Below are 24,399 nucleotides of genomic sequence, written 5' to 3' on the forward strand. Positions count from 1 at the left end.
TAAAACTAAACTGGAGAAAATTCACCTGGAATTACCAACTGAGGTCTAGCTGAGGAGGAGAGATATATCATGTGTTGCAGAAGACCAAAGAAAACCAAGGATGCTTCAAAGAAGAGGAGGGACACTGTGTGATACACTGGTGGACTCAGGGAACAGCCTTCCAAATCTGAGTGAAGGAACATGCATGGGGCTTTCCTTTATATCTCCCTGTGGTCTTCGTCCCTCAAATAAGGATTATGCTTCCAGTCCTTTTCGTGGGCCTTGCAAGAAGGCCCCCAGGTGTTGGGGGTCTCCAGGCCATATCTGATAGTCTGGCCTGGAGCCAGCATTAATAACCCTCCCTCTGGGGTAGTGCACTGTCCACAGCCCCATGGTCTCTGTAACAGGTTCTGCAAGAACAGTATTTGGGAAGGAAGTAATGACTTAATTATAGGTTATCAAGAATGTACACTGAGCTTGCTGGCATGTATTCAGAACACTAGCCTCCAAATATCAGGGTTAAATTGGAATTAGCCCTTTTTAGCCTTCTCAAAGGAAGAACAGAAAACACCTGGAGACTGGTGGTTAGGTCGAGGTTGTGAGAGGGACTGATCCAGCTTCCAAGGGTAGCAGGCTGAGAGGAAGGAAGGATCTCTCAGCTATAGGAGGGTTACGCTCCTGAGAAAATCAAGGCCTGTACCCCCAGGCCCAGATCCACAGCCAAGTGGTCCAGGTAACATCCAGCCATGAGAGGCAGCAGGCTTCTTGCTGCCCAGGTGATCAGAGCTGGTAGACTGGAGTAAGTCAGAGAGAAAGCCTCAGGTGTATTTTTTTTCCTTTTTTTTTTTTTTTTAATCCAGACCATAGTTTTTTTACTCACCAGAGGCTTTGGAGGAGGGAGGGAAGTGAGCACTTGAGGTGCCTAAGGAGAGGCTGGGGTGGGAAACATTGGAGGATGGGAAAAATAGCAGCTTTGAGTCTTGTATTTTGTGGTACTTCCCCTAACCAAAACAACCACTTTAACTGAGAGGTGCTAGGTCCCCCCCCCCCAAGAAGATCGCTCAAGAAAAGAAAAAGCCCCACCCTAGATGAGATAGCATGCCACACCTTCAGGAGCCCTGCCTGCCACCCCACCTTTTCAGAGGAGACAGCACTATAGGTCCAGCCTATGGGTTTGAACAGCCTCAAGAAGCAGAAGTGACTGAATGGAGGGTGGGGCTGCCCACCTCACTATTCAGGGAACCAGACTGTTGGTTCCCCCACACAGGAGAGTTGATAGAAACTTCTGGTATCCAGCTGCATAAGAGGATCTCTGCTCAGTGGAGGACAGAGTAATATTCTGGGACACTCTTAGAGGAGTAACTCTGGTAGAGGAAAACACTGATAACTTTCCTTGAAATCTGACTGACACCTCCCCCTCACAGGAGACCCAGAGGTCTGTACTCCTGATTCTGCCTCCAGCCCTTTTAGGAACAGACTTTTGAGAGATTAAGATTGACAATTGGGCAGAGAAACCAAGATGGAGGCATTGGTAAACACCTAAACTGCTGCCTCAAACAACAATTTCAAAACTACAACTAAAAGACAAAACAAACATCATCTAGAACCATAGAAAGGCTGGCTGAGTGGACACTTAGCAACGAAGCCACTCTATAAACTCAGGGAAGCAGCCAAAATGCAAAGACAAAGAAACAAGTCACAAATGAAAGAAGTGAAGGAAAGAAAATGACTGGATATAGAGTTCAAAACCATGATTATAAGGTTTTTCAAGAATTTTCTAGAAAAGGCTGATAAATTTAGTGAGACCCTCGAGGATATGAAAAAAGACCAATAGAAATTAAGCATACACTAACTGAAATAAAAAATATTATACAGAGATCTAATAGCAAACTCAACTTCTTTGAAATACAAAGAAGCAAAAAACACTCAACCAGAAAAGCAAAAAGAAAAAAGAATAAAAATATATGAATATAATGTAAGGAGACTCTGGGACAACTTCAAGTACCAACATCAGAATTATGGGGGTGCCAGAAGAGGAGAGAGACCAAGATACTGAAAACCTATTTGAAGAAATAATGACTGGAAACTTTCCCCCACCTGGTGAAAGAAATAGACTTATAAGTCCAGGAAGCACAGAGAACCCCAAACAAAAGGAATCCAAAGAGGACTACACCGAGACACATCATAATTAAAATGCCAAGAGCAAAAGACAGAGAATATTAAAAGCAGCAAGAGAAAAACAATTAATTACCTACAAGGGACCACCCATATGATTGTCAGCTGATTTCTCAACAGAAACTATGCAGGCCAGAAGGGAGTGGCAAGAAATATTCAAAGTGATGTATAGCAAGAACCTATAACCAAGATTACTCTACCCAGCAAAGCTATTATTCAGAATGGAAGGTCAGATAAAGAGCTTCACAGGTTAGAAAAAGCTAAAGTAGTTCATCAACACCAAAACAATATTATATGAAACGCTGAAAGGTATTCTTTAAGAAGAGGAAGAAGAAGAAGAAGAAAAAATAAAGATAAAAACTATGAACACCAAATACATATCTATCAACAAGTGAATCTAAAAATCTAGTGAATTAAAAATCCAATGAACAGAATAAACTTGTGAATATAATAGAATCAGGGCATAGAAAGGGAGTGAACTGATAATTCTCAGGGGAAAGGGGTATGGGGGGTGTGGGAAGAGACTGGACAAAAATCGTACACCTATGGATGAGGACAGTGGGGTGGGGGAGGTAAGGGCAGAGGGTGGGGTGGGAACCCAGTGGAGGGAAGCTATGTGGGGAAAAAGAAGAAACAATTGTAATAATCTGAACAATAAAGATTTATTAAATTAAAAAAGAAATAAAATAAATGATATTCAGATAATTGGTCATGTACATGCAAATAATGAAGCTAGACCACCAACTTACAGTGTACACAGGAATAGACTCAAAAGGGATAAAGACTTAAATGTAAGTGGTGATACTATAAATATCCTATAAGAAAACATAGGAAACAAAATATCAGGCATCTCATGGAGCAGAGTTTTCACTAATATATTGCCTTGGGCAAGAGAAATAAAGAAAAATAAACAAATGGAACCACATCAAAATAAAAAGCTTTTGCACAGCACAAGAAACCAGCATCAAAATCAAGCGGGAGCCCACTGTATGGAAGAAAATATCTGCCAATGATACATCTGATATTTAATTTCCAAAATATCTGAAGGACTCATACAACTCAACAAAAAGAAGACAACCCAATATAAAAAAATGGGCAGAAGACCTGACTAGACACTTCTTCAAAGAAGACTTACAAATGGCCAAGAAACATATGGGAAATTTCTCAATATCACTAATCATCAGAGGGATGCAAATCAAAATGACAATGAGGTATCACCTCACACCTGCCAGAAGAGCTCCCATCAATAAATCAACAAACAATAAGTGCTGGTGAGGATGTGGAGAAAAAGGAACCTTAGTACACTGTTGGTGGGAATGCAGACTGGTGCAACCATTGTGGAAAATAATGTTGATTTTCCTCAACAACTTAAAAATGGAACTGCCATTTGACCCACTAATCGTATATCTAAGAACATATCCTAAAAAACAGAAACAACAATCAGAAAGATTATTTGCACCCCTATGTCCATAGCATCATTATTTAAGTACCCATCAGGAGATGAATGAATTGAAAAACTGTGATACATTTACACAATGAAATAATATGTGTCTGTAAAAAAAAAAAAAAAAAAAAAAAAAAAAAAGGATCTTTTACTCTTTGAGACAGCATGGAGGAACCTGGATGTTAGGCTAACCAAAATAAGCCAGTCAGAGAAAGACAAGTAACACATGATCTCACTTTTATGTGGAGTCTAATGAACAAAATAAACTGATGAACAAAAAAGATTCAGAGACATAGAACAGAGTGATGTATTTTAGAGGGAATCTGGATGGGAGGGAAGATTAACCAATGAATTTATATGTATGTATGCATAGGCCATGCAAGGACAGTAGTGCAGGGAAGGCATGGGAAAGGGACTGGACTGGGGTGGAAGAGATCAAAAAAGGGGGGGGTGTCTTTTGTAATATTTTCAACAATAAAGATAAATTTTAATTTTTTTATGAAGCAGACAAACATTTATCTTTGGTACTTTCTATTCTCCTTGTTCAGCCTCTCTCCCCACTTAGTTTTTCTCTTTCATCCCCTTCTTGCCTAGCCTAGTTTTCCTTTCTGTAGGGCTTTGCTGTTTCCTAGCTTGTTAGCAATTTCTTCTAAGATATTAATGGACACATCTAAGATTATTATTCTTCCCATAGGTTTTGCATTTTACTAAAAGTCTATTACAGACTAGAATGCCTTTTAGGCCCCAGAATGAAATCCTAATAGTTTAATGGAATTTGCTCTACCATCTGTATAAAGGTGTTCTCTGTGCATCTAGTAACATACTTCTCACTTTCTTATCTGCTTCCCTCTTCAACCACATTCTTCCAGCTACTCCAGAAGAGGCTTTATAAATATTCAATTCCCAGACAATACTAATACTTTAACCAGGCTAGTAAAAGTGAAGTGTGGTAGATGTGTGTATGGAAATATTGGAAAGATTCATTCCAAAAATCGGGACTTTTTTAAAACGCCACGACGTGGGAAAAATTGTTAGAAATCAGGACTGTCCCACCAAAAGCGGGGCGATCTGGTCACCTTAGTATGGGGAGGAGAATAGATAATACAGGAGGCATCTGCTTGACCACTGCATTCAGCAAAAGAGGATTTTATGTATTTTAGGAAACTCTTGTATCTATGATTGCTTAGTTCCTAGTGTATTTTTGGATTGTTTTCCAATTTGATTGACTAAAGGTACAGATGAGACTATAATAAATTGGGAGATCTGTAAACACAGTGATCTTGTTGTGAACATTTTCTCCAATAGCAAGAGTGTCAATATGTTCTATAAGTTGATTTCCTACGTGTACTGACCTTGTTGTCTTTCTTATGTCTTTTCAAAAATCAACTGCAGACTGACAACTGTCTACCAATCTCTGTTCTCCCCTTATTTATGTACATACAACTAGACTATATTTCCCAGCTTCTCTTGCAATTATGTTAGACCATCTGACTAAGTTCTATATAATGGAATGGGAGCAGAGTTACATATGTCAATTCCAGGATTTGCCCATAGAATCTCCACACATGCACTTTCAAGCTTTATTTGCTTCCCCATGGGAAGGAATGGTAGCAACCAAAGCAACATTGGAAACTACACATTGAAAGTAGAATGCTACCTGGTGACCTGAATACATAAAGAATTAAGACGTTGCATTTGAACATTACATGCCTGTATCTATTTGTTAATAGCAGTTTACTCTACTACATTGTAGTAAGAGATCAAAATGTATCACAATGCTGAGCATAAAGTATGTACTCAATAAATAATTGTTGAATGAATGACACTACATTAGCCCATTCATGAAAGATCTCCCAGCCCGGCTGGCGTAACTCAGTGGTTGAGTATTAACCTATGAACTAGGAGGTCACAGCTTGATACTCAACAGGACAGATGCCCAGGTTGTGGGTTTGATCCCTAGTGTGAGGCATGCAGGAAGCAACCAATCAATGATTCTCATCACTGATGTTTCTATCTCTCTTTCCCTTCCTCTCTGAAATTAATAAAAATACATTTTTTTAAAATATCTCTCAGAAGTTATTATTACTATGGAACACTAAGCTGCAAAATTCCTGCATTGGCACATAATTTCATCCATTTTAAGTCATAATTAATATTTGGGTGTTGAGCATTTACTGCATGGTTTACTCCCAAAATATCCTGATGAGGGAGGTGATAGTACCTCCATTTAATACATGAGGGACTGAGATTCAAATAATTAAATCACTTTCCCAAAGCCAAACAGCTCTTAAATGACTGAGCCAGGATTCAAATTCAAGCATGCCTGACTTAAAAATTCTTTCCATTACATCATGCTTCCTTGAATATGTGCTTGGCTTCATACACTATGTTTGTTGCATAGATTTATAATCCTGAGAGTGAAATATGATTCAGAGCAAGTTATAATCATTTGGAATTTAATAAATCTCTCAGTAAAGTAATAATAGATGAGATATGTGATATTAGCTAATTAATAGAACGGATGGTCTGGTAATCAGCTTATTACTATCTTTACACTCTTTCTTCATGAGTGATCTTTAAAATTATAAAGTAAATATAGTAAAAGTTCAATTAGAAGACATGGGGATTGAATCTGAGATACCATGGCTGGCTGATTTTCTGGTTAGGAATCAGAAAGCAACAAAAAACATTTCTTTCTTTTTTCTTTTTTTTTAAAATATATTTTATTGATTTTTTACAGAGAGGAAGGGAGAGAGATAGAGAGCTAGAAACGTCGATGAGAGAGAAACATCAACCAGCTAGCTGCCTCCTGCACACCCCTACCGGGGATGTGCCCGCAACCAATGTACATGCCCTTGGCCGGAATCGAACCCGGGGCCTTTCAGTCCGCAGACCGACGCTCTACCACTGAGCCAAACCGGTTTCGGCAACATTTCTAATTTTAGTATTTACTTTTTGGAAAGTCTTTCAAAATTCAGGAATTTATTTTCTGACCACTGAACAGACTGTTGCAGTTGTATTCCAAAGTAGAGATATGTACTGAAAGATTTTAATTTTGTTTTCATTTCTTTCAATTGTTCAAGAAATATTTATTGAACACCTATTATGTGTAAGAATGTACTTCAAGAACTAGAAATCCAGCACTAAGAAACAATAAAAAAAATCCCTTATAGAGCTTACATTTTAGTGGATAGAGAAATATGAGAAATAAACAGAAATACATAGTCTGCCAGGTGGTATCAGATATTTGGAGGAAATAAAGCAGGCCGAGAGAGAAAGGGACTTTGCAGGGAGCAGGAGCAGTTTTGAATTATTGACTGACTCAAGAAAGCCTCTAATCAGAGAGATGAATGTAAGACCTGAGGAGCTGAGGAAGTCGGTTATACAGATGTCTGGATAGAGTGTTCTACTCAAAGGAAATAGCATGTGCAAAGGTCCTGAGTGGTAGACTGGGCTTGGAATGTTAAAGGAACACACTTAGTGAAAGAGGGTAGGAGATGAAGTCCTTCTCAAATGTGACCATTAAAACAGAAATATATTTATTCTAGAATGGTTGCTGCTAACATCAATGAATGATGTTTACAGCTTTATTCTATCTTAGGGCTATCATGAGGAGATTAGGAAAAGATGCCTCGATATTTATATTTGTGTGAACTTGGTTATTTGTTTTCTCATGGTGTCGTTAAGATTAAATGTAAATAAATAGGAGTGAGAGAATTTATTGCTCTTGCAAAATATTTATGTATTTATGACTTTCCTATCATTTTAAAAAATGTGTTACATTCCAAATACAAACTCAGTTTTGAGCTCTCTTTTTGTAAAAAATATTTTTACAGATTTCAGGGAGGGCCGAAACCGGTTTGGGTCAGTGCATAGAGCGTCGGTCTGCAGACTGAAAGGTCCCAGGTTCGATCCCGGTCAAGGGCATGTAACTTGGTTGCGGGCACATCCCCAGTGGGGGTGGGGGGTGCAGGAGGCAGCTGATCGATGTTTCTCTCTCATCAATGTTTCTAGCTCTCTATCTCTCTCCCTTCCTCTCTGTAAGAAAATCAGTAAAATATATTTTTTAAAAAAAGATTTCAGGGAGGAAAGGAGAGATAGAAACATCAATGATGAGAGAGGATCATTGATTGGCTGCCTTCTGCACGTCCCCTTCTGGAGGTTAATCCTGCAACCCTGTGCCTTGACTGGAAATCAAATCTGTGACCTCCTGGTTCATAGGTCAACAACCCCTGAGCAATACCATTTTGGCAGTTCTTTGGTCTTTTTGAGAACATCTTGCACATCTCGAGCTAATCTATTGAAATAAAGCCTCCTATGTGTCCATTCTGATATTTTTTTTTCAGTGTTGAACTTGCAATTGCAATCGCATTTGTTGACTCATGGTTGCTTGAGAGCTTCACCTTCTTCATTTCTGTTTATAACCACAACTATTGGTGCTTCTCAAATAGGGAGAAGGAAGATTCTCACCAGGAATCTGTCTTTTCAGGTACTCTGCTGCTGTCTTTATCAAGTAGCTCTGCAGTATTTGCCTGGACTTTGTCTTGTACCGGTAATCCTGGAAAAAACTTTCTGTGAGAAATCATATGGTACTTGTTAAATTTGAATTTCAACAATTTACTACACAATTTACTTTAAGGCACTGCAGCTCATCCTGTCATCTCCCTTCAGGATCACTTCTCATGGGATAATGTCATACCAAATAGTACTATCATGTCCAACAAAACATATCTGTGATGTCTTTTTTCTGAGAAAAATAAAAACCAGCACGTCAAAACCTGAGAAAGCGTTGCTACAATAAGGATGGCCCAACACTTAAAGAACCTTCCCCACCTGGGTCCTGATCCTGGTGCTTGCAGTTGCGTCCATGCTTCTGTTCAATTTGTTTTCTTCACCGAGATTGTCTTTCTCTCTCTTTCCTTGAAGGAAAATTTTATCAATTAGCCAAGATTGAGGTTTCGGAGAAATATTCCGATCCATTATATATAGGTGTGTGACACAGATAACTGTCTCTTCAGTTGACAGGTCTTCAGCTAAGGAGGAGCTGAACTAAAGGGACCATCATATTGAAGAGCTTCATTTGCAGCAGGATTTGATTTAGATGCCAAGATTCTCTTCTCCAACTAATTCATATATTTAGGATATATTTATTAAGCATTTAATGTGCCTCAGTTACTGTTTTAGGTATCTGGGCGTTATCAGTGAACAAAATAGACAAAAATGCCGGTTGTTAGAGCTTACAATCAAGAAGACGGAAATGGGCAATGAATGATAAAATAACCAACTCATTAACTAGGAAATACATGCTTTGAAAAACATAGTGGGGAGAAGGAGGTACTAATATATGGTGACACAATAACATTTGACTTATACATTTCTTGTAACATAGAAACTCACACCTGAAACTATATGATCATATTAACCAATGTCATCCCAATAAAATTAATTTTAAAAAGGGGGAAATAAAATTCTCAGAAATATAGAAAAAATAAAAAATAGAGAGATGGTGTGTTATGTGGTGATGATGGTGGTGATGGTGGGGTTGGTATAGTTTGCAATCTTATACAGTAGGTCCTCGGGTTACACCAGAGATCCATTCCTATGGCACCATATAATGTGATTTTCATGGTAAGTCAGAACCTACCTACATACGCACCTACATCACTTACATGGAGCACATACACAGTAGTAATGAAGTGAAATGGTAAAAAATATTTAAAAGAAAGATAACAATCCCTGACCTTTTCTTGTGGTAAATAAATAATAATTAAAAAAAAACATAAAGCACATATGTACATACATCAAAATGATGGAACCTTTTTTTTAAAATAAATAAATGGGCGATGGCGATGTAACCACAAAACAATGTACATCGAGTCTGACATAAACCAAGGACTGCCTGTATAATAAAAGCCTAATGTGCTAAGTGTCCTGTTGACCAGTTGTCTGTTCAACCAATGAAAGTGTAATATGCTAATGATATGCTAAGGCTGCTCAACCACTCGCTATGACCTGCACTGACCATCAGGGGAAGACAATGGATCAGTCAACCAGTTGCTATGATGTGCACTGACCAGCAGGGGCCAGATGCTCCAACTCATAGGTTAGCTTGCTGCTGGGGTCCGGCCCATCGGGACTGGGAGAGAAGAGCCAGACATGCCCTGGAGCCCTTCTGCAGTCCCTCCCTGGCTGGCTAACCTTTCCCATCCCTCCTTGGCCCCATCATGCACTGGTGGGGTCCCTCGGCCTGGCTTGCACCCTCTCACAATCCAGGACCCCTTGGAGGATGTCAAGGTGCAGGCCAGGCTGAGGGACCCCATTGGGACCTTTAGTTCTAAATAATATAGCCATGATGTAGGTCTTATTGAGAAGGAGACATTTGAGAGCCCAAAGGACTAAGTCAGATACTGAACCAGACTGATCATTTAGGTCCCCTCAAATCTCACTAAAGAAGTGATGCTTATTCTGCCTATGTCTAGAGTTGGTCCCAATTGTAAGCCATGTCAGGGTTAAACCCAGAGGGCAACTGTTCTTTTCTCTGCTGAGAGCCTGATTCAGCATTATAAGGCAGATGCTTTGGAGAGGCTTTAGTTTTTGTGCTGTTGCATAATATATAGAAAGCTTTTATATTGGCAGGACCTTCATACACTCCAAAAGTTTAAATTTCAAATATATAACATATGGCAATTAGACCATAAAAATGCACCTTGAGATGTACTGTGAAATTCTCCAAAGAATCTAACTTCATAAAATGATGTGGTCTGGAAATGAATACGAGTGCTCAGCCAGAATATTTCTTTGGTGACATAAGAACCAGGAGTAGCCAAGAACCAAATTAAACATTCCAGATTTCTGGCTTCCTCTCAGGAGTCTAAACATTTGTTTCCTGAGAAATACCACTAGAATAATTTCTTGGCCTCTGGACAAGGATACAGCAAAGCTAAACTGTATTGCCCTAACTTAATTTATGAGCTGGAGTCAGGACTTAATTTAAAAAAAAATATATATATATATATATATATATATATATATATATATATATATATATATATATATATATATATATATATATTTTGCACTGTGGTAAATACGTCTTATTTTGGATATTCTGGGCAATATTGTTCAATATTATTGTGGGAGATAAATTTTTAAGGAAGGAACAGATTTACAGACCCCCATGGAAATTCTAAATACAGTCTCATGAGTTTTAGAGGGCAAAACATGAATAGAGAAACTCAAATCCAGGATAACCTTAGCAGAAGCCTGAAGCCAGGCATTTGCCTGCAGAAACAGGATAGGTCATAGGGGATGAGATGTACTCTGAGAGGAATGTGGCGGGAACGGTATTCATTAAACCCAGAAGAAGAGAAGCCTGAAGGATAATTTAATAATTATTTTAAAATATCAATGACTCAGATGGAGAGGATAGTCAACACATGGTCTCTTTCTTCTTAGATGATTCAATAGACGTAAGAGAGGCCATGGGAGATTTTGCTTAGACTTAACTGGGAATCTTGATTGTGAAACACTGGACGTGGTTCCTGAGGAAAGTTCTGAGGACTCTTCTTACTAGAGAGGCTTATAAATAAGAGAAAGTCTCATTCATCTGTCATGGGTAGAGTGTGGAAGCAAGACCTAGCAACTCTAAGGTTTCTTCTGCAGTACTACACTTAGTGCGCCAGGTCTTTTGGAATCATTTTGTCTTTGCATAAGGTTGGGGTAGACTGGTATGATTTGTATTTAAGCTATTGGTTAAGTGATATTTGAAATATACATATACCTTCTGTAAACAAATTATAAACTTTAGTAATTTCCTCTCATTTCCAAACATGTCATGAGTCTGAATAATTTCTTAGTATATCTTCTTTTACTTTGTTACTTTCTTTTTGTGAAAGAAAACAGCATTTATTTGAATAATGTTCATAGATATTGTCAGAAAGTTATGACTTTTAATGTTCTTTTCCTATAATTTTATTTGCTTTTAACCTATATTACTCCCCTTACATAGGACTTGTAGAGACAATTCAGAAGAAGTGGCCGAATCTCACAAGCATTTGCAAAGGTAAGCTTTAATTTTCTTAAAATTTATAATGAAATTATATAAAATAAATGTATTTGTAATAAATCAAATTTAATCTTAAAGTATATTTGGAGAACAATTAGAGTAGGGTATGACTTTGAAGGTCATAAAACTTATTTTACTGTTGAGAAAATTGAGCTTCTGAGAAAAGAACGTTTGTATCCAATATAACAATGGTAGCATTAGGACCAAAACTCAGGTCCCCTAATTCACAGTCTAGTGCTCTTTACAACACACTTCACTAAATCTTTCGCTGGGTGGTTATTGTCAGGTGAGGTGGCATGAGCATCTGCATGTCTGCTAGAACTAAGAATCAATTGGTCCATAGAAGTGTGACAGCCATATGAAAGTGATAGACGACTCAGAAGAGTGTGTTCTTTAAAGTAGAGGGACACAGGAAAGGTAACATGGCAAAGGGAAACTCATACAGAAGATATTTCCTGACTTTAGAGATGAACAGTTTTCAGGGGACTCTTCTAGAATAAGGGGTGAGGAGGACAAGGAGAGATACTAATTTACCATGCATGAAAATATAATCAAATGGTTGATATCATGGAAATTTGACTTACATTAAATATTATGCTTTTAAAAAATATTTTATTGATTTTAAAGATAGAGAAAAGGAGAGGAAGAGAAAGAAACATCAATCGGTTGCCTCCTGCACATACCCTGATCAGGTGTTAAACCTGTAAAGTGGGTATGCGCCCTGACAGGGAATAGAACCAGCAACCTTCAATGGCTCATATCAAATACTAGAGGCCTGGTGCATGGATTCATGCACCAGTGGGGTCCCTTAGCTTGGCTTGTGCCCTCTCACAATCCAGGACTCCTCAGGGGATGTAGGACTGCTGGTTTCAGCCTGATCTCTGCAGGCCAGGCTGTGGGACCCCACCAGTGCACTAATCCATGCCCGAGGCCTCTAGTATGCATATAAGATCTTCGGTTAATCTCTTCCCACCCCCTCTCTCCTTCCCTTTGAGATTCATCAGTCTGTTCCATGTTTCCATGCCTGTGTGTTGAGCATCTGCCCCCTGGTGGTGAGTGCACATCATAGCTACCAGTTGAATGGTTGAATGGTTGGACACTTAGCATATTAGCCTTTTATATATAAAGATTATAGATGGTAGTTAAGAAATTAAATGTGTTCCATCAAACCTTATGAAAAGTTTTCACAACAATTACATTTTTCACAGCTATTGAATTTTTTTTTCTAAGGTGCTCATAGTAAGCAGTATCCATGTAGCCTGGAATTAGAGTCTATCTAGGTCATTAGGCATTTGAGTGACATAGAAAATGAGAATTGTCAAGCAGTGTGGCACTCTAAAAGACTTATGGTAATGTGGAAAGCCAATATTACTGAAACATTAAATGAAAGAAAAGGCAGATAACCCAATTTACACACAATCAACCAATATTGTTCTAAATAAAAATCATGTTTCCTGGCCCCACCTCAAGTTCTGCCTTGAGGAGAGGAAATATATTTTAATCCATTTTTGAGCTCTTGGAGTCTGACACACAGCACATATCCAGTGGAGCCAGAGAGGATGGGTCAGAGGGAGCAATCATGTGAGCCAGAACTTGACTTATCTGGGATGGCAGAGCTTGAGTAAATAGCATTAATAGGACCTCATATTGGGTTGATTGTGGTGGATGAAATAAAGGGAGAGAATAAGTATATCTTATCTGGATTGAGCAACTAGATAGCAGTCCATACTCTGAAATCTGAAACACAGGAGGAGGATCAGTTCTAGGTGGCAGAGGAAGATGATGCATTCAGATTTGGACATGTTGAGTTTGACTTGTCTGTGAGACATTCAGGTGAAATTTTTTTTTAGCAAACAATTTAATGTAATGGAGTTCAGTGGAGTAGTATGCATTTTTCCTTTTTTGCCTCTTCCAAATGCCCTTAGAGACCATCCTCAAACATTTAGCCCTTGATCCCATACTGCCCTAGACTCACCCTTTATTTTCATTTTCTTCTACTTCTCAAAGGCAGATATTGTATATCCACCTGTACTTTATACAATGTTTACTGACTTGTGGGTATATGAGTGAGGACTTTGTAAAGGCTTCTGAAGACTTGCATTTGGCCATCTCACCATTGAGGTCATTCAGGGGGGAAAAATGACACGGTATTACTTATTAAAAGGTGCAAAGGATATTTAAGTGTTTATAAATAGTTAAAATATCACAAGATAGGTTTATATGTGTGACAAATTTTACTTTAAAGATTAGTAGAATATTTTCCATTACTCTCTTTTCCAAATTTAGGTTTTTCAACCTTTAGCAAGAAGTGGGAATGATAACTGCTATTCTATATTGGCTTTTTTACAATTCTTTATTCTACCTTCTGGGTCCTTGAGATTCTGCATCATAGTCTGAAATATGAAATTAATAAACCAGGGAAGGGATCAATCAGGTCATTGTTATTTAATGTTTGGGGACTCACAGTTATCTGTGAATGTGTATCCTGAATCACTGTCTGCTTCATTTTTGCCAAAGGAGGAACCTCTATTATATCAACAATGGAATATATGTGGGATTTCTGTTAAGCATTTACAGTGAATAGTTACTCTTAAAAAACTGCAGGAGTCTTAGGCACATTTGTCATGTGGAAATGAGGTCTTTGATGGCGTAGTAATTTTCACTTTCCCATCTCCCCTTTTGATATTTGTTCATGATGTTTACCCTCCTTTTTCCAAGACTTTTTAAATTTCATTTATGCATACATCCATGTATTCACAAATTTATTTCTTATACATCAATAAAATTTATCAGTCTTAGTCTCTGTACTTTGCAAGATACCTAATGTAATAATTAGTCATATTGTGCAAATGTGAAAGACAAACACTTACCTGCTTATTTCCCACACTGACCTCTTAAGTACTATATGGAAATATTGAAGGTTTTTTTTTTTTTAATCTCTACATATTTGTGGGTTTCTTTACTTCCTATTTGCAGTTGATTTCTAATGTTAAAGCATTGTGGTCAGAGAATGTGCTTGGTATGATTTCAGTCTTCTTGAATTTGTTGAGCTTAGTTTTGTGACCCAACATATGGCCTATCCTTGAGAATGTTCCATGTGCACTGAAGAAGAGTGTATACTTTATATTCTGGGATAAAAGGCTAAATGTCAATTATGTCCATTTGGTATAATGTGTCATTTAAGGCTGAATCTTATTTTTTAATATTTTCAAAATTAATTTCAGAGAGGAAGGGAGAAGAGAGAGATAGAAACATCAATGATGAGAGAGAATCATTGATTGGCTGCCTCTTCCATGCTCCACAATGGGGATTGAACCTGAAATCCAGGCATCAGGAATCAAACCCAGGACCTCTTGGTCATGGGATGACACTCAATCTACTGCACCACACCAGCTGGACAAGGCTGATACTTCTTTATTGATTTTCTGTTTAGATTTCTATTTAGAGCTGTCAATGGAGTATTAAGGTCCCTAACTATGATTGTGTTTTTGTCAGTTTCTCCCTTTAGTTCTGTAAGTAGTTGCTTTATATATTTCGATGCTGTTTGGTTGGGTGCATATATATTAAAAGGTGTTATGTCTTCTTGATGTAATGTCCCCTTTATCATCATAAAATGTCCATCTTTGTTTCTTGTTACCTTGAAATCTATTTTGTCAGAATAAGTATGGCTACACATTCTTTTTTTTATTTTTTATTTTTTTTTATTTTTTAAATCAATCTTTATTGTTCATATTATTACAAAGGTTCCTCATTTCTTCCCCCCTCCACCAGGTTCCCACCCCACCCTGCGCCCCCTCCCCATCCCCCATTGTCATCATCCATAGGTGCAGTTTATGTTCAGTCTCTTCCTCCCTCCCTTTCCCCGATAGTAAATCCCTTTTCAGATAGTAAATCAGGTACTTAGCATTTTCTCATATCAATAATACCTCCACATGCCCAATGATACATTTCACACAAAAGACATTTCCAAATAGGTCAACCAGCCTCATCCAGGCCCCACCCAAGGCACTCACAGATCAACACCCCAGCGCTATACTAAGTCAACACATCCAGATCTAAGCCTTCATCGCTTGATTCAGCAGTCCCTCAAGTTCCCACAAAAGTTTCCAGCCATGTCTGAGAGGCAGCCGTGGGGCAGGGGCAGGCGAGGAGCGAGCTGTTCCGGGCCTGGCTGCTCCGGGCCTGGCCTCTGTTGCTCTGGTTCATTCCACAACCAGCTGCTCCGGGTCTGGTCACTGCCACTCCCGACCTAGTTGCTCTGGACTTGGCTGCTGCTGCTCCGGGCCTGGCCACTCCCAGCCTGGCCGCTCCCAGCCTGACAGCTGCTGCTCCGGGCCTGGCCGCACCGGACCCGGCTGCTCCGGGCCTGGCCGATCCCAGCCTGGCAGCCGCTGCTCTGGGCCTGACCGCTCCCAGCCTGGCAGCTGCTGCTCCGGGCCTGGCCGCACACGACCCGGCTGCTCCGGGCCTGGCCGCTCCCAGCCTGGCAACCGCTGCTTCGGGCCTGGCCACACCAGACCCAGCTGCTCCGGGCCTGGCCGCTCCCAGCCTGGCAGCTGCTGCTTCGGGCCTGGCCGCACCCGACCCAGCTGCTCCCGGCCTGGCCGCTCCCAGCCAGGCAGCCGCTGCTCTGGGCCTGGCCGCTCCCAGCCTGGCAGCTGCTGCTTTGGGCCTGGCTGCACCCGACCTGGCTGCTCCGGGCCTGGCCGCTCCCAGCCTGGCAGCCGCTGCTCTGGGCCTGGCTGCTCCCAGCCTGGCAGCTGCTGCTCCGGGCCTGGCCGTACCCGACCCGGCTGCTCTGGGCCCGGCTGCACCGGGCCCGGCCGCTCCGAGTCTGGTTGCTCCCAGCCTGGATGCTCCGGGCTTGGCTACTGCTGTTCTGGGCCTGGCTGCTCCCAACCCGGCTGCTCTGGGCCCGGCTTCTCCGGGCCCGGCCACTTTGGGTCTGGGTGTCCCTGGACTGGCCACCCTGGGCTTGGCTGCCTCCGCCTCAGGCCTGGCTGCCACTGCCCCAGGTCTGGCTGCTCCAGTGCTGGCTATTGTTGCTCTGGTTCTGGCTGCTGCTGCTCTGGGGCCTGGCCGTTGCTGCTCCGGGCCCGGTTGCCGCTGCCTTATGCCTGGGCACTCTAGGCCTGGCCGCCGCTGTTCCAACCTTTTTTTTTTTTTTTTTTTTTTTTAAACGCATATATGTTGCAATGTTGGCTGGTGAGTTGAGTTCTGACTTAGTCTTTGATTTTTCAAGATCTTCTTTGTATTCTTTCTTAAGTAATTTTACTATCTTTTGCTCTCACTTGATTTCTTCACATTAACTTCTTTGGTTTCTTCCTCCTTGTCCTGGGAGCTCAGCAGGTTGGCCTGTGGCACCCCTTTGTTCTCCGCGGGTTCCCGCGCTGCTCCAGCCTGTTGCCTGGGTTGGCGTCGCCCAGGAAGCAGCCCCCGGCCTTGGCTCCATTGCCAGCGCTCAGAGGTCGATGGCTCAGGGGCACCCTCCTCCCCTGGGGGCCCCGTCGCCCGGCTCCCTGCTGGCGCCCGGCTGGCCGGTGTCCTGCAGGGGCTCCTGCTCCCTGTAGCATTCCTCCAGTCTGGAGCTTTTTTTTCTCCTTCCCTCTAGGGGAGTCTAGGATCAGAGTCAACCGACTGTCCTCTGCGCGCAGTTCGAGAGACTCTGGGGGCTCCGCTTTTCGCCACTCCCCTGGGATTCCGCCTCACAGCCCCATCTCCCCCTGCTCGAGCCTGGGTCCCCAGGGTCTGGTCCAGGACTGGGGTTCAGAGCAGTCGAAATTGGGGCCCAACACAGCTGGGGCTCCTGTTTCCTTCCCTCCAGGGCAATCCCGCATCAGAGGCAACATTCCTTCCCTTGCAAGCAATGTGCGCGACTCCGGGGGCTCGGCTTTTCACCGCTCTCCCAGGACTCCACCTCACAGCCCCGTCTCCCTCTGCTTGAGCCTGGGTCCCCAGGGATTGGCCCAGAACTGGGGTTTAGAGCAGTCCGGACTGAGGCTCAGTGCCGCCGGAGGCCCTGTTCCTACCGGCTAGGGTAATCCAGCATCAGAGTCAACATTCAGTCCTCTGCACGCAATGTGCGCGAGACTCCGGGGGCCCTGCTTTTCGCTGCTCACCTGGGATTCCGCCTCACAGCCCTGTCTCCCCCTGCTGGAGCCTGGGTCCCCAGGGTCTGGCCCATAACGGGCTCAGCGCTGCTGGTTCAGGGGTTCAGCCCAGGCTGGGGGTTTTATTTCCTTCCTGCTAGGGAAGGCCAGGCAGCACCCAGCCCTCTCCTCCTCTCCGGCTGTGACCTCTCCGCGCGCGCGTGCGTAGGAGCATGCAGCATGTCTCCGTACCTTAGGCTTTTTTCAGCTCCTCTGATTTTCCTTCTGGTTTTCTCTTTCCTTCTTGTTGTAGAATTTTCAGTCAGTCAACTTCCTGTAGCTCTAGGCGATGTCCACTCTACATTTTAGTTATATTCCATTGAAATTGTTGTGTGCTGCTGCGGTTAGGTGTCTACCCGAGCAGCCATCTTGGATCCTCCTACACATTCTTTTCTGTGAATATTATTTGCCTGAATCATTACTACCCTTCCATTTTGAGTCTAACTTTGTCTTTGAAGCTTAGATATGCCGTCTGAAGGAAGCATATGATTGGGTTTCATTTTTTATCCAATCTGCTACTCTGTGCCCTTTTATTGGTGAGCTCAGTCCATTTACATTTAGGATAATTATTGATGTATGAGGATTTTCTATAGCCATTTTATCTTTTTAAAATATATTTTTATTTATCTCAAAGAGGAAGGAAGATGGAAAGAGAGATAGAAACATCAATGATGAAAGAAAATCATTGATTGGCTGCTTCCTGTATGCCCCCTACTGGGCATCAAGCCCACAACCTAAGCATGTGCCCTTGACCAGAATGGAACCAGGGACCCTTCATTTAGTAGACCAACACTCTATCCACTGAGCCAAACCAGCTAGGGCTCTTATTTTCTTTTTGTAGCTCTGTGCCTCCATTGTGGTTCTTTTCCTTTGTGTTTCTGTCTGTTGTTTTTGTTTGGTGGTATTCGGTATTTTTCTTTTCTTTTCTTTTTTAAAGCTATATGTCCTGGTTTTGGAATTTTTAAAAATAATTTTTTATTGTTCAGGTTATTACAATTGTTCCTCTTTTTTGCCTTATAGCTACCCTCCACCCAGTTACCACCCCACCCTCTGCCCTTACCTCCCCCACCCTACTGTCCTCATCCATAGGTGTACGATTTTTGTCCAATCTCTTCCCAAATCCCCACAACCTTTTTCCCCCAAGAATTGTTAGTCCACTCTCTTTCTATGCCCCTGATTCTATTATATTCACCAGTTTATTCTGTTCATCAGATTTTTTTATTCACTTGATTTTTAGATTCACTTGTTGATAGTTATGTATTTGTTGTTCATAATTTTTATCTTTACCTTTTTCCCCTTCTTCCTCTTCTTAAAGAATACCCTTCAGCATTTTAAATAATACTGGTTTGGCAGTCATGAACTACTTTAGCTTTTTCTTATCTGTGAAGCTCTTTATCTGCCCTTCAATTTTGAGTGATAACTTTGCTGGGTAGAGTAATCTTGGTTGTAGGTTCTTGCTATACATCACTTTGAACATTTCTTGCCACTCCCTTCTGGCCTGCATAGTTTCTGTTGAGAAATCAGCAGACAATCAGCAGACAATCGTATGGGTGGTCCCTTGTAGGTAATTAACTGTTTTTCTCTTGCTGCTTTTAATATTCTCTCTTTGTCTTTTGCTCTTGGCATTTTAATTATGATGTGTCTTGGTGTAGTCCTCTTTGGATTCCTTGTGCTTGGGGTTCTCTGTGCTTCCTGGACTTGTAAGTCTATTTCTTTCACTGGGGGTTGGGGGTGGGGGGATTCTGTCATTATTTCTTCAAATAGGTTTTCAGTATCTTGGTCTCTCTCCTCTTCTGGCACCCCCATAATTCTGATGTTGGTACACTTGAAGTTGTCCTAGAGGCTTCTTACTTTATCTTCAACTTTTTGGGTTCTTTTTTTCTTTTTTCTTTTCTGGTTGGGTGTTTTTTGCTTCTCTGTATTTCAAATCTTTGACTTGATACTTGCAATCCTGTAGTCTGCTGTTAGATCTCTGTATACTTTTTTACTTCAGTAAGTGTATGCTTAAATTCTAGTTGGTCGTTTTTTATATCCTCGAGGGTCTCACTAAATTTATCAGCCTTTTCTAGGATATTCTTGGAAAACTTATAACCGTGATTTTGAACTCTATATCCAGTCATTGGCTGTCCTCCATTTCTTTCATTTGTGACCTGTTTCTTTGTCTCCACATTTTCGCTACTTCCCTGTGTTGATAGAGTGGCTTTGTGTGCTAGGTGTCCTATAAGGCCCAGTGGCTCAGCCTCTCCAGTTACCTGAGGTGTACACTCCTGATGCACTCCTTTGTGGGCTGTGTGCACAGTCTTGTTGTAGTTAAGCCTTGATTGTTGTTGGTATCACTGGGAGGAATTGACCTTCAGGCCAATTGACTGTGAGGATCAGCTGTGTCTATGCTGGAAGAACTTCTGTGCTGGAAACACCCTTATGAGACAAGACTTGCAAAACCCTCTGTGCTCATCTTGGATGGGGTGGAATCTCAGGGCAGAGCAGACAGCATTGGTTTCCCATCAGCCCCTGTGTCTCAGTGTCCTGTGGTAATCACTGGAAGCACCATTCAGAGAAAGCTGCCATAGATTTCTGCCTGCTACAAAACAGTCCAGTTTCTCTCCGAATGAGTCTGGGTCCTCAGAGTCTTGCTCGGAACTGGAGTTCAGAGCAATTGGGAGCTTTTGTCTCCCTCCCTATTGAGAAAGCCCACCACGTACTCAGGTGCCAGACCTTTCCACACACGTACTTCCATACCTCTGCCTTCTGCAGTTCCTCTCAGTCTCAATGTGCTTTTCTCATTCCTTACAGTCCAGTTTCTCCCCATATGAGTCTGGGTCCCCTGATTATCACTCAGAACTGGAGGTGAGAGCAGTCAGGAGCTTTTGTCTCCCTCCTGATTGAGAAAGCCAGCTGTGTACTCAGTTGCCAGCCTTCTCCATGAGCTCACCTCTGTACCTCTGACTTCAGCAGTTCCTCTGAGTATCAGTGTACTTTTCTCTTTCCTCACAGTCCATTTTCTCCCCATATGAGTCTGGTTCCCCAGAGTCTCACCCAGACCTGGAGTTCAGAGCAATCTGGAGTTTTTTCCTCCCTTCCTATTGAGAAAGCCAGCCATGTACTTAGTTGCCAGCCCTCTCCGCATGTGTGCCTCCATACCTTTGCCTTCTGCAGTTCCTCTGAGTCTCAGTGTGCTTTTCTCTTTCCTTCTAGTTGTAGAATTTCCACTCAGCCAGCCTTGCTGTGGTTCTAGATGATGTTTGTTTTGTCTTTTAGTTGTAGTTCTGTCGGTAAAATTCTTTATTTCTCCTTTATACTTGAAGTATAACTCTGCTGGATATATTATTCTTTGCTGGTAATGGTTCTCTTCCAATAATTTGAATATTTGGTTCCACAATCTTCTAGCTTGTAGAATTTCTTCTGAGAATTTCTATGATAACTTAATGAGCTTTCCTTTATAGATTACTTTCTTCTTTTTCCTGGCGGCCTTGAGAATTCTTGATTTCTTATTATTTTTTGACAGTCTTAAAACAATGTGTCTTGGAGAAGGCCTCTTTGGATTGAGAGAGCTAGTTGTTCTGTTTGCTTCTTGGATTCTGGAATCTAGCTCTTTCCTTAGGTTTGGTAAGTTCTCATCAATTATTTGAATAGGCTCTTTGTTCCCTTCTTCTCCTTTCCTTCTGATATGCCTGTTATTCTTAAATTGTTCTTTCTGATGAAGTCAGATAGTTCTCATAGAGTTCTTTCTTTCTTTCTTTCTTTCTTTCTTTCTTTCTTTCTTTCTTTCTTTCTTTCTTTCTTTCTTTCTTTCTTTCTGCTCAAGTCTCTCTCTTTTTCCTTCTGTGTCATTTCTAGATTTCTATCTTTAATACAGCTAATTCTATTATCCATCTGGTCAGCTCTATTTCCTATGCTCACTAGTTCATTCTTGATGTCTTTTAAGCTCTTCATATCCAGAATTTCTTTTTTTGAAGTTTTAATCTCTTTGATAAATTACTCATTTTGTTCACTAATTTGTTTAATTAAATCTCCTGTCTGTATATTCTCACATCTCATTGTGTATTTTCAGAATGCCAATCTTGAATTCTCTATCATTTATACCACATATTTCCATGGGTTCCAGTTTGCTTTCTGGAAATTTTTAATTTTCTTTCTGAAATACTTTGCTACCTTAGTTATTTATGGTGTTTGTTGAATTCTTTCACTTTCTAGGCTACTATGTATGAGTGGCACCTCTCTAACAGATTAATATGAAGGGGTATTTCTATTATTTTCCAGTAAGTGGTGTTGAATCACAAGTTTTTAGCTCTGTGTAATCCCAATGCTGACCCTGCCATCTCTGGCTGCAACCAGTGTAGCCATGATGTGTGGGATTCGGTTGATTGGGGGAACCTGGTCACCTTCTTTGTTTTGATCTTCTGGTAATGGCAACCTTGGGCCTCCATGGTGTCATCCTTGCACCCCAACTCAGGACCAGTCACAGAGCACAACCTTTGCTCTGGGGGTTGGGGGAGATGGATAGTGATGCTGTGGTACCCGATCTCAGGTTTGCAGATAATGTGCTCTGCAACTTGACACCAAGTGTGAAGGGAGGCAACCTCTTGGAGTCTATAGGGTGGCAGAGCTTCATGAGTTTGTTTCTATGTCTAAATTGCTGCCGGGACCGGTTTAGCTCAATGGATAGAGCGTCGGCTTGGGGACTGAAGGGACCCGGGTTCGATTCCGGTCAAGGGCATGTACCTTGGTTGCGGGCATATCCCCAGTAGGGGGTGTGCAAGAGGCAACTGATCGATGACTCTCTCTCATCAATGTTTCTAACTCTCTCTCTCTCCCTTCCTCTCTGTACAAAATCAATAAAATATATTTAAAAAAAATAAATAAATAAATTGCTGATGTCCCTAACAACTGAGGCAGCACCCTAGAGCTGTGTCCTTTCCCAGAACTCTGGACTCAGCTGCAGCACATATTGCTCATTCTTCCAGAGATGCCCATTGTGTATCTTTGCTCCTCCTAGCTGAAGGGAGAACTCACCATAACTGGCTTGATCCTCTCTCCAGGGGGAACCCTGCCATCATGAGCTCCCTGCTGAGGACTGTGTCCCTGGCTAGTGTGAGCCCTTACTCACCTTTTTCATTTGATCCTAGTTGCTGATCTTTAGATGCTTCAATGCACAAATCTCTCAGATCTGACTGCACTTTGAGCAGGAAATTATCTGTTGCGTTATAGCTGTTTAAATAGTTGAAACTTCAAGGGGAGAGACCAAGGAGACCTCACACACCAACATTTCTCTGACTGAATTTCTCAATGAGTTTTTAGAAAAGAATGATTCCTGCTTTGGGAACATATCTCAAAGGAGTGATGCCAGTATTGACACTTGTAACCCCAGTAAGTGACAAGGGGTAAATATTGGCATGTAAAGAGACAGAACTTTACTCATTTATTAGACACCTGGTGCACGAAGTTTGTGCATGGGGAGTGTGTCCCTCTGCCCAGCCTGCACCCTCTCCAATCTGGGAACCCTCAAGGGATGTCCAATTGCCCATTTTAACCCAATTTTGGTAGGATTGGGCCAAAATGGGCAGTCGGACATCTCTCTCACAATCCAGGACTGCTGGCTCCCAACTGGTTGCCTGCCTGCCTTCCTGATTGCTTTTAACTGCTTCTTCCTGCTATCCTGACCACACCCTAACCATTCCCCTGCCAGCCTGATTGATGCCTAACTGCTCCCCTGCCAGCCTGTTTGCCCCTAACTGCCCTCCCCTACAGGCCTGGTTCTCCCCCCCCCCCAGCTGCTCTCCCCTGGAGGCCTGGATCCCCCCTAACTGCCCTTCCCTGCAGGCCCGGTCATGCCCAACTCCCTACTCTGCTGGCCTGGTCACCCCTAACTTCCCTCCCCTGCAGGCTTGATCACCCACAACTGCTCTCCCTTGCAGGCCTGGTGCCTCACAACTGCCCTCCCATGCTAGCCATCTTATGACAGTCATCTTGTGTCCACATGGGGGCAATCATCTTTGACCACATAGGGACAGCCATCTTGTGTGTTGGAGTGACATTCAATTTACGTATTACTATTTTATTAGATAGGATAGAGGCCTGGTGCATGGGTGGGGGACAGCTGGTTTGCCCTGAAGGGTGTCCCGGATCAAGGTGGGGGTGCCCTTGGGTGTGGGGTGGCCTAGGCGAGGGACCTGTAGCAGTTTGAAGGCTGGCCATGTGCCTCTGCTACCCAAACAGAGTCCCTGATATCTGGGATTTATTTATCTTCTATAATTTAAACTCTGTAGCCTTGAGTGGAGCCAAGCCTCCTGCTTACTCCCCGGCTGCATCCACTTTTGTTGGGATTTATTTATCTTCTATAATTGAAACTTTGTAGCCTTGAGTGAAGGCCAAAGTAGGACAGGTTGCGTGGAAAGCTTGGCTTCCTCTATTGCCAGGGGCAATTCAAGCCTCCTGCTCTCTCTAGCTCTATGGCTGTCACCATTTTTGTTGGAATTTATTTGTCTTCTATAATTGAAACTTTGTAGCCTTGAGTGGAGGTCTAGGCCTGTCGGGGTGTGAAAAAAGCTTGGCTTCCTTCATTGCTGGGGAAACCCAAGCCTCCTACT

At 42.0% G+C, this 24,399-nt stretch overlaps 1 protein-coding gene and 1 long non-coding RNA gene across 2 annotated transcripts in view; one reads left to right on the plus strand and one right to left on the minus strand.

Annotated features, from left to right (window-relative positions):
* Window positions 1–24,399, minus strand: part of LOC311615093 — a 629,078-nt gene that overhangs the window by 38,976 nt on the left and 565,703 nt on the right. The window lies entirely within an intron of this gene.
* The window catches only part of IL13RA2 (interleukin 13 receptor subunit alpha 2), a 110,754-nt gene continuing 97,561 nt past the window's right edge, over window positions 11,207–24,399 (plus strand). Inside the window, exons 1-2 of the mRNA XM_084870293.1 lie at window positions 11,207–11,311; window positions 11,607–11,660. The gene's annotated coding sequence lies outside the window, so the exon portion shown is untranslated. The remainder of the gene's footprint in view (window positions 11,312–11,606; window positions 11,661–24,399) is intronic.

The sequence above is a fragment of the Pipistrellus hanaki genome (assembly GCF_964339955.1).
Source record: "Pipistrellus hanaki genome assembly, chromosome: X".
Lineage (NCBI taxonomy): Eukaryota > Metazoa > Chordata > Mammalia > Chiroptera > Vespertilionidae > Pipistrellus > Pipistrellus hanaki.